The 10,236-nt window shown below is 39.5% G+C and overlaps 1 pseudogene; it reads left to right on the forward strand.

The window, feature by feature from the left end:
* Positions 1–5,664: 5,664 nt before the first annotated feature.
* On the forward strand, positions 5,665–5,886 carry LOC127491938 (U2 spliceosomal RNA; annotated as a pseudogene).
* Positions 5,887–10,236: the final 4,350 nt, after the last annotated feature.

The raw sequence follows: 10,236 nt of genomic DNA on the forward strand, positions 1-10,236 counted from the left end.
GGGTATAGAAAAACCATTCTATTCATAAGTATTTTCCCAGCTTTTTATGAAACCAGAAATTCCTCTCAGAGAGGTACCCTTTCCTTAAGGCAATCTTTCCAGACCAATTCAAATGCAGATTTTCTCACAGTATGGTCATTTGATTGCAACCCTGCTATGGGAGAGCACTATGCTGTGAACTAAAAATGCCAGTTGGCATACAATAAGGTTCCTGTCCTTAATGGACCTACAGTGTTTTTGGAGAGGTACATAACTGAAGGTAAAAGAACATATAAGGGACATGTGTGAAGATCATTACATTTTTCAGTGCAAATCATTATATCTGGGTAGATCATTACATTTCTAGAAGTTAAAAAAAAAAATCTCCAAGGGCTAAAAATCAGAGAATTTGTTGACCAGGTACTAGAGTCTGACCCTGAAGGAAAGTCGAGCTTCAGAAGGTAGAAAATCAATAAAAAATATTCTAGACAAGGAACAAGAAAGAAAGTCACAGTAGTAATATGTTCTGGAGACAAGGAAGAGATCAGGATGATGGAATGTGTGAGTTCTTGCAGGAGGTTGCTGACAGTGAGCAGATACTGTTATTGAAAAATGGTTGTGTGACAAGGTTAAATGGATGGACATTTCTTATTATCATTTTAGATCTAGCTTATGAAAAGTCTTATTTCTGCAAATATGTATAAATCAAAGAGGGTCATTCTGTTTACTATCTGAGCTGTCAAGAGAATGAACAAAGGCTGTGTATGGATGACAACCAGGGATTCTCCTAAACAAAACTGAACTCATGAAATTTGTTTTTGATTCCCCGTCATCTCATTTTTCTAGAAACCTAAATGCTCTGGCTACTCATTTTGCTTTCCCTTGCACTGGAAATAATCTGAAGGCTCTGGGATTAGCTTCTGTCTGCCCATAAATGGGATGTGCTCAGAAAATACTGCATAACACATAAACCCACTATCCCTTGCATCCCTGCAATCACTGGACACTTTTCAATGGAAAACCTTATTCTGCCTCTCATAATGATCTACACTTCACCTTGACTGACTCCTGTTCCCATTGCAGTGGACTTCCCGAACACGTCTCTGACCCATCTGAATCTGGAGACTCCCACATCCTCACACCATTTGTGAAATGATTCCTTTCCTGCCTGATCTTCCTAGAGACCTGGTAGTCCCTACATACAGAGCTTCCATGGCTACTCACCAAGAGAGATTATTCATTCTTTCACATCCAAAGGACAAGCATCCTTCTCACCTCCCAGCATTCCTTTCAGGTCTTATTTTTCTCAGATAAATCAGAATCCTCAGTGCTTTGAAGCTCTTTGCTTCTATCCATGCTAAGTGACAAAAAGAGAGGGAGTGACAGATAAAGGTTTTCCATTGTCGCTCCCCCTCTTCGCGGACGAACAACACAGGACCCTGCACTGTTCTTTTGTCTGCTCGGCCCTTCCCGGGTTTGCTGCTGGTCCTTCCCGGGTTGGCTGCCGAGGGAGGCTCCGTGGAGGTGCGGCTCCCCCTGCCACTTTCCCCGCTTCTGCGGAGGAGCGGCACACCGCCGCCGGCTCTCTCGGGGGCTGCTCAGGTGTTCCTTCAGATGTTCCCAGTGCATGTTGTCTCTCTCCTCCTTTATAGTCCTCTTCCACCAATCCCAACTCTGCTGCCCACACAACAAGCACGCTGCTCTCCTCCAATCAGGAGCAGGATCAGCTCCTGCAGCTCATCAGTCAAATTGGTGAGAGGCAGCTGTGTAGAGGTTGTTTGGTCTCTCTCTCAGCGCCATATTGTGGGAGAGCAGATGCATAGAATAAGTCTTAATTCCAGTAACTTAGTCTAGTCTCAGTTGCTCCCCACATTCCATCTGCTAGTTTTTGCCCTAAATTGTTGCAACACCTGAGGTTGAGCCAGGCCAAAGCCAGGAATCAAGAACTGCATCTGACACTCTCACAAGGGTAGCAGAGGTTCAAATACTTGAGCCACCTTGCAATGACTTCTCAGGTGCATTAACGGGAAGTTAGATTGGAAGTGGAGCAGCAGGTACTTGAAGCAGCATTCTGATAAGGAACATCATAAGTGGCAGCTTAACTATTTGCACCGCCACTCCAGCCCCCAGTCAGGTGTTTTGACCTATCATATTATTTTCCCTTTCGATCCAAGTCCATCAATCACCCAGAATGAGTTAGGTTTTCACCTTAATGTCTTCATACACCATTTTAGCACATTTCCCCTTTGTCTTTTCCCAGTGACATTTATACCTTTTTTTCATTTGAGAAAAATCACTGTACTGGAGTGTGGAGAACAGGTTGACATAGCACAATATCCCAGACAACAGGATCCGTACATCTGTGGACCACTCTCTGGACATTGAAATTACCTGAAGTGTTTCTTCCTCTAGACTAATACATTGAAATATTCACTCCTTTGATTACAACTTTCTATCTCGGTAACTCTTCAAGAAGTTACTAATAGTCTCCTCGACTTCATCCACTCTCTTAGAGATACCCAGTTTGTTTTACTGTTCTACTTCCCTCCGTGGATCAGCTAACACAGGCCTTTCCTTTCCTCCTTTTCCTGAGTGGATGCTACAGTCTATTATTTTAACTACACTGTTTATATCTTCAGAATACTTAAGCCATTATTCCTTAGTCTTATCCACCCAGATGAAGATCTTACCCACTAGATAAACTTTCACTGCTGGATCTATCTATGTATTTTCTTCATTAAAGAGTCAGCGGGTGAACATACATGATCTTGTACATACATGTGAAGTCATTTCAAAAACTTTACAGAAAATGGAATTAAAAGATACCATGTTTTAGTGCAAAAAATTGAAATCATGGATACAAAGTGTTTTCAAAAAGTTCATAGAAAATATTTAGTATAAAAAAACGTTTGAGGGTCCATGGCCAGTGTTGTGGCATAGTGGTAAAGCCGTTTCCTGCAACACAGGAATCCCATATGGACAGCGGTCAGAATCCTGGTTGCTTTACTTCTGATCCAGCTCCCTGCTAAAATAGCTTGGGAAAGGCAGCAGAAGATGACCCAAGTGCTTGGACCCCTGTCACCCATGTGAGAGAACTGGATTAAGCTCCTGGCTCCTGGCTTCGCCTAGCCCAGCCCTGGCTATTGTGGCCACCTGGGGAGTGAACCAGTGGATATAACATAATCTGGGATCACATCAGACTGAGACCACTCCTTACTGTCTTTTAACTTTGTCCAGTCTCCTTATCTTCAGTGAAACTAGTTCAGATCAGTCTACTAGTATCAGGTCCGAGTTAGTACTTTAACTGGTTGCTCAGAGATCAATTTGTTACCTAGCTAATGAAGCTTTAGCTTTAGGGTTCTATATTTATGCGGGCCTTTTCACATAACCTGGCCTTAGAATTTTGGGTTCTTCTTCTTATTAGAGTGCCTTCAAATGGTCCAAGCTCTGGAACTACCACACCTGGATCTGTTCCATAGACATACACATTCTGTTGTCTAGAATATTGTGCTATGCCAACCCATTCTCCACACTGCCAGTAGAGTGATTTTTTTTTCTCATATGAAAACCATACCATGCTACTTGCTTGCTTAAAAATCCTCCAATGTCTTCCAATTGCATTTAGGTTTTAAGAAAAACAATTGCTAAATATGTGTTTTAGGACCGTTCTGACCTGACCTTTGCTTTTCTCTCTGTATCACCTTTGATTGCATCTTTTGCATGTTTTCCCGCCATTCTATCATCTACAGGGACGTAAGCAGGGTGGATTCTGTCCCTCTTTAAAGATCAAGAAAATAAAGCTCACAGAGGGTAAACAATGTTCCCAAGCTTACGGAACAAATGACTTATGCAGCTGAAATTTGGGCCGAGCTCCTCTGATCCCTTTTGAAATTTATTTTTCCGTTATAAATATCATGTGTCCTCTATGAATAAATGTGCTCATACTGAGGCTGTGTGTGCTGAAAACAGAGTATTTGTAAGTACTTGTAAGTATTAGTTGATAAGGTTTCCACAATTTGGTTTGTGTGTAAACAGAATTCATGTTTTATGTATAAAAACTAATCTTCAGATTACTAGATTTCAATTACTTCAATAGTCAAAATTTTCATATGAACTCTTCGCAGACTTTCACATTTTAAGCAATGTGTTTGCCAGTCCGATGCATTCATAAAGGGGGTAGATCCTATGGGGATATTTCCGTTTCTGTGTGAGTCTGCATGGGTTTCGGAGTAGTGCGCTGTCAGCTTAACACTTGGCTAAAGTTTGTATAGATTTCTTCCCAACTATAACCCCTGGCCTCGTTTTTCTCAAAGAATCAGAGAGAGAGAGGGAGAGAGAGGGAGAGAGGGAGAGAGGGAGAGAGGGAGAGAGGGAGAGGAACAGCTTGCAATTGTGAAGTCTTTCTTTGCTCCTTTGAAATGTGACTCTTCCCCCAGAAATGCAGCCGTCAAGGCAGATCTAGTCCTTATCTCCCAGCCCCTGAGGTAGTAGGAGTCTAACTTCCTTTAGGGCCAATTAGCAAACACAGAGACCAAATCAGGGTAACAAACCTTCCCTAGTCCTCCAGTACTTTCCCAGTGGTTCACTCCAGTGCCTAAAAACTCTCTGCCTTTCATTCCAATCAAGTTGAATTCAGTCCGTCTTCCCTAGTGCAATGACATCTTCCTTGACATTTTAAAACAAGTGTCTGGTATAATTTTTCTTTTATAGTGCCCACTTACAAGAACATTTATAAAAACACAGAGAAATATATCTGTGGACACAACACAGATACCAATCTTGATTCTTTTCATTTCGCTTGCCAGAAAGAATTCATCCTAGATATTTTTTGTTTGTACATGGAGAAAAAGTACAATTCAGGAAGATCAGATACTCTCCTAGAGCCCGTTGATTTGTGTAGGGACCCTCCCCCTGCTTTAAACAGACTCTGACATAACTTATCACTTTGACTCGTGCTTCCCTTTACATTCTGAGCAGTGAAGATTGTTTTCGCAACTGCATTTTCCCTACTATATAAAAGCAGACAGCATTGTTTTCCTTGCTGATAGTGCCTTGAATTATTTTATGACATGGTTTCATTTGTCTCCATGAGAGCAGAATATTGAGAAGGATGAATATAAGGAGAGGCCGCTCATCCCATCAAGCTCTTTTCCTTTTAATGCACCCTGGAGAACATTTAATTGCTTCTTGAGTGACCCCTAAGGTCTTCCTAGAATGAGCTTGTTGTCGTCTTTGTAGAGGAGACCATCCCCATTTCATTCGAACTCATTGTGACTTAATTATAGGATACATATAATAAATTGGAGGCAATCAGTAATCCTTAATCAAACAGGGTAAATTTGTTTCACATGCAAGACACAATGGGCCCTTGTGAAATAGATGGCACACTTTCATTTACTGAATGATACCCAGATTAATTAACTCACCTGATAGCTGTGGTTCCAATTTCCCAACTGCAACTCCAGTCTGTCTTATGGTTGTCCTTCTTTCTTCTCTGTTTTATCATTCTATGAAACAGATTTTTAACAGGGTTTCAGATTCAGTGATTATAATTTCTTACCACATAGATGATCTTGTCTTTATATGAAATAAAGCATATATTTGTCTATAAATAACACATTTTATGTATATATATATTGGCATTATACATTAGTTAGTATTATATATTTTTAAGTATGCACACACATCGCTTCTCGGCCTTTTGGCTAAGATCAAGTGTAGTATCTGTTCTTATCAGTTTAAATATGCACACACATGTACCCCTACATGCTAGCACACAGTGGAGGGAGGTGGCAGAGAAATGCTGAAATTTCTACTAACGTGACGTTTCTTTAGTTACAGCTCTATTATGAGTCTGAGTTCACTGGGTTGATTTCCAAAATTTTGTAATAATTTCTTCAAGCCTCCAGCAGTGCCTAATCACTTTCTAGAGAAGAGATTTTAGTTGTTTAGCTTCTGTTTGTTGTTTTCCCTGAAAATTACTGTATGAGATTTAATTGATTTATATTGCATTTATCTTACAAAAAGTTGAGGTTTTTATTAAATTTAAGTATCTGTTTAATACCTCTCATTGTATATCCTAATTACTTTTGGTGACTCAGTATAACATTTAATAACTATTAGTTTTCTTTTGAAGAGTTCTTAACCAGGAAACAAGAGTTCTTACAGCTACATAGATAATTAACTTGAAGCTTGTCTGTCTCCTGAGAGACATCAAATATGTAAATGAGGAAGTTAAGCCTTAACAACACATGGTGAGGAAATCACTAAAAGTTTTATCACATGAAAGCTAAAACCCATGATTAAAAAATATATATCAATATGCTTTGAAGAACTAATATATGCTTCTTGCTTAGGATTTGTGAAATTTATGAGCTTTAAATTCTTTTTCAAAGTTGTAAGAGCTAGCCAGATCTGTTAACAATAACAACAACAACAACAATAAAAAAACATAACTAAAATCGTTTAAAAAACAGAAAAACACAAGAGAGGGAAATACATTAAAGTGTTTTACAATGCGGATCATATTTTTGGAGCTCAACAAATGTTTAATTGACTTGTATCAAATTTTCTTTTCTATTTTACAAATTCCCCATTTGCAATGCCTAATGTTCTTTCACTCTTTAATCATACTGCTTTTTCAGAGCTAACTAATAATTGATATCTTTGGTCTGTCTTTATTATTAAAGACTTACAGAGGGAAGAGCCATTTTATGTTTAATGTCTTAAACCTGATTAACCAAATCTCTTCATTTTCCTGTTCATGACTGTGTTACATAATATAATTCCAGAAAAATATGGAGGAAAAGACCTTTTGCATTTCTGCACTCCATTTTTTAATCTTAAGAGAAAACATTCTATCATTAATATGTTTTAGTTACCTGGACAATTATTTTATGATTGATGAATTATGTATTTTTTCATTTATAGTGGAACTGAATGGAATGGGCTAAAGAGAAAAAACTGCTTGTAAACTTCCAAAAGAATGGTTTTCCTGAAAATTAGAAAGCTTTTGTATTGGGGCTGAAACTGTGGCAAAACAGATCAAACCACAGCCTGGCATGCCTGCATCCCATATGAGTACTCGTTCATGTCCCAGTTGCTCCACTTTTAATCCAGCTCCTTGCTAAGCAGTAGAGGATGATCCAAGTGCTTAGGCCCCTGCCACCCATGTGGGAGACCTGGTTGGAGTTCCAGGCTCCTGGCTTCAGTCTTGCCCAGTCCTGGCCATCTCAGTCATTTGGGGAGTGAATCATCAGATGGATGTGCTCTCCCTCTTGTCTCTCTCTCCCTCTCTCTCTCTCCCTCTCACTCTCTACTTCTCCCCCCCCCCCTTTTTCTGTAACTGGCCATCTCAGTCAGATGCTCCTGGCTTCAGACTGTCTCAGTCATAGCTATTGTGTGATTTGAGGAGTGAACTAGCAAATAGGAGCACTCTCTCTTTGTCTCTCAAGTAAATTAATAATAATAATAGCATCTATACTTGGTACGCATATATCCCCTAACGCAGACCTTTCAGAAGCTAATGTGGTTGGTGCCACGGTATCTCTGCAGGGCTGGCATCTGCTTCCTGTTTACACAGGTCCATACTGTACTGACTTTTCCCTCTACAAATCTGGGCCGCTTTGGCCAGACCTAACTTGGGAAGCAGGATTAGTATGGAATGTGCATGATTTCCTTAAGGAAATTGTCTGACTCCTAAGTAAACATATTAAATAGCACCTGGTCAGGAATAAAGGACATTTGTGTATTTGCCCAGTTTTCTTCAGCCAGAATTTACTGAGTGCCTCCCAAGCCACTGAGCCAGAATGATCGAAGGCAAAATGGCCAAGTGAAGAAAGGCAACTTTAAGAAAAGGACCATAATCTTATTTCTTTATGATAGTAAGGATAGATTTACATCTTTTTGCCCATCATGCTAGTTTGTACATTGCCTACATGATCATATTTCTCAGTTTTCCGAAGGCTAAGATATTGCCAGGGTTCTAATTGCAACATTGGTCCTGCCCAGCACTGTCATTTTTAATGACAGTTTTTTTTTTTTTTTCCTGGAAGCTTGTTTCAAGGGTCTCATAATCATGATGCTTGGAGAGCTCTGAATGGCCCTGGCCAATTGACTGGTTATCACAGAGCTGCATGGCTTGGATCACATTAGGTCTGTGGATGGAACTTCATAGCCTCATAGGCAGATATGATTCAAATTATGCGTCTTCACATGGACTTGTTCCCTCTTGTCTCCAGCTTCTCCTCAACATCCTTCAGAATTCTTCAATATACAGTGAAATCAACAGCCTACTTTGGTATTGTCTTTGCCTGTTCATAAAGCTCTCACATATTCATAATCTCACTTCGTCCTCCTGGCCTTGCTCGATTATGGGCTACTTTTTGGCCTCCTTGCAGAAATAAATTTCTTTTTTTTAAAATACATATTTCATTTAAATTATACAAGTTTCAAATATTTCCTTTACACCATTAGAGGAACATAGGGGCACTTCCCACCACCTGCCCTCCCACTCACACTCCAACCCTCAGAAATACATTTGTAAATCCCCTAACATGTCTTCTCTTTGAAGTGCCCTCTTGAATCAACAACAACAACAACAAAAACAAAATACTCTGTAGGAAACAACAAAAAGAGCAACAGCCCTGTTGCAGAGTAGCAGTTGTTTGGCAGTTGTATTTTGGCTGCACAAGTTGATCAACGAGAGTTCTGATCACCTACTTTTTTTTTTTTTTTTTTGACAGATAAGAGTTAGACAGTGAGAGAGAGAGACACAGAGAGAAAGGTCTTCCTTCCGTTGGTTCACCCCCACAAATGCTGCTACACAGGAGCAGGTGCTTCCTCCTGGTCTCCCATAAGGGTGCAGGAGCCCAAGCACTTGGACTGTCCTCCACTGCCCTCCCAGGCCACAGCAGAAAGCTGGACTTGAAGAGGAACAACTGGGACGAGAACCCAGTGCCCATATGGGATGCCGGCACTGCAGGCGGAGGATTAACTGAGTGAGCCACAGCGCTGGCCCCTGATCACCTACTTTTAAGTTGATTATGAAGCAGCTCTCCTTTAGTTCTGCCTTTTTGGATTTCCCTCTTTGGAGTCAGATTCACGATGGACTGGCTCACTGCATCAGGAGAAAAAATTAAAATAAAGACTTGTCTGGCTAATTCATTACCTAAAACCACCCTTGTAATAACACACATGATTTAAAATTTGGTTGCAAATATTCCCAATTAAAGTTAAACAACCGATACTTTTAGGAACCCAAAAAAAAGTTTATGATTCAACATTTGGTATTTTAAGAGATAATTTAATTTTACTTCCCTTCAAAGTAAAGGAAAGATTTGAAACCTTTAAATTATTAGAATACTTGGCTTTTGGGAATATAGTAAGAGATTATTTTTAGTTAAATTACTGGGACCATCCTTAATAACTTGTGATAGCTACATCATTCATGACTTAAGATTGCCTTAATTAGGGAATCTTTTATTCCATTTTACTTTTCACTATTAATTCTTACTAATGTTTCCATTTTCTCCTTAGTATTATTGACGTAATAGACATCTTTTGACATGTCAAATTCATAATTGTTATTTATACTTAAATTTATTATATTTGGAAGATCCATGCCATGCAGCTATATAAAACACAACAGAAATAGGTATGTTTTCCTAAAATCCATAGAAATGCAATTCCAGATGTTGAGGGTTTGGTAATTTTCATTTCATTTGGCTAGAGAAAGAACAAGGTGCCTTGTGACTACTTTCTTTTGTTAAAGAAATAGTTTAGAAAGAAACATAGATTTGAAAACACATATTGTAGAATATTTCCAGGATAGTTTTTTTTTACATTCATTAGTTGTTTACTGAATTGGTTGTGACTTGTAACCATAAAGATAGGTAGAGAATAAGCATTAACTCTGAACTTAAGAAAAGCTATATTTGTCAACTTGTCATTCTACCCTCTGTTTCTTCCCATGCATTTTTTGTGCAGCGTCACCACTTGCAAAGGTATGTGTATTTTGATAAGTGGAAATGTCCTTTTTTTAAAAAAAAGATTTATTTATTTATTTGAAAGGCAGAGTTACAGGGAGAGAGAGAGAGAGTGAGAGAGAGGTCTTCCATTCACTGGTTCACTCCCCAGATGGCTGTAATGGCTGGAGCTGTGCCAACCAAAGCCAGGAGCCAGGAGCTTCTTCTGAGTCTTCCACGTGGGTACAGAGGCCCAAAGACTTGGGCTATCTTCTACTGCTTTCCCAGGCCA

Source organism: Oryctolagus cuniculus, chromosome 3 (genome assembly GCF_051225735.1).
Source record: "Oryctolagus cuniculus isolate XC-2025 breed Fujian yellow rabbit chromosome 3, ASM5122573v1, whole genome shotgun sequence".
NCBI classification, from domain to species: domain Eukaryota; kingdom Metazoa; phylum Chordata; class Mammalia; order Lagomorpha; family Leporidae; genus Oryctolagus; species Oryctolagus cuniculus.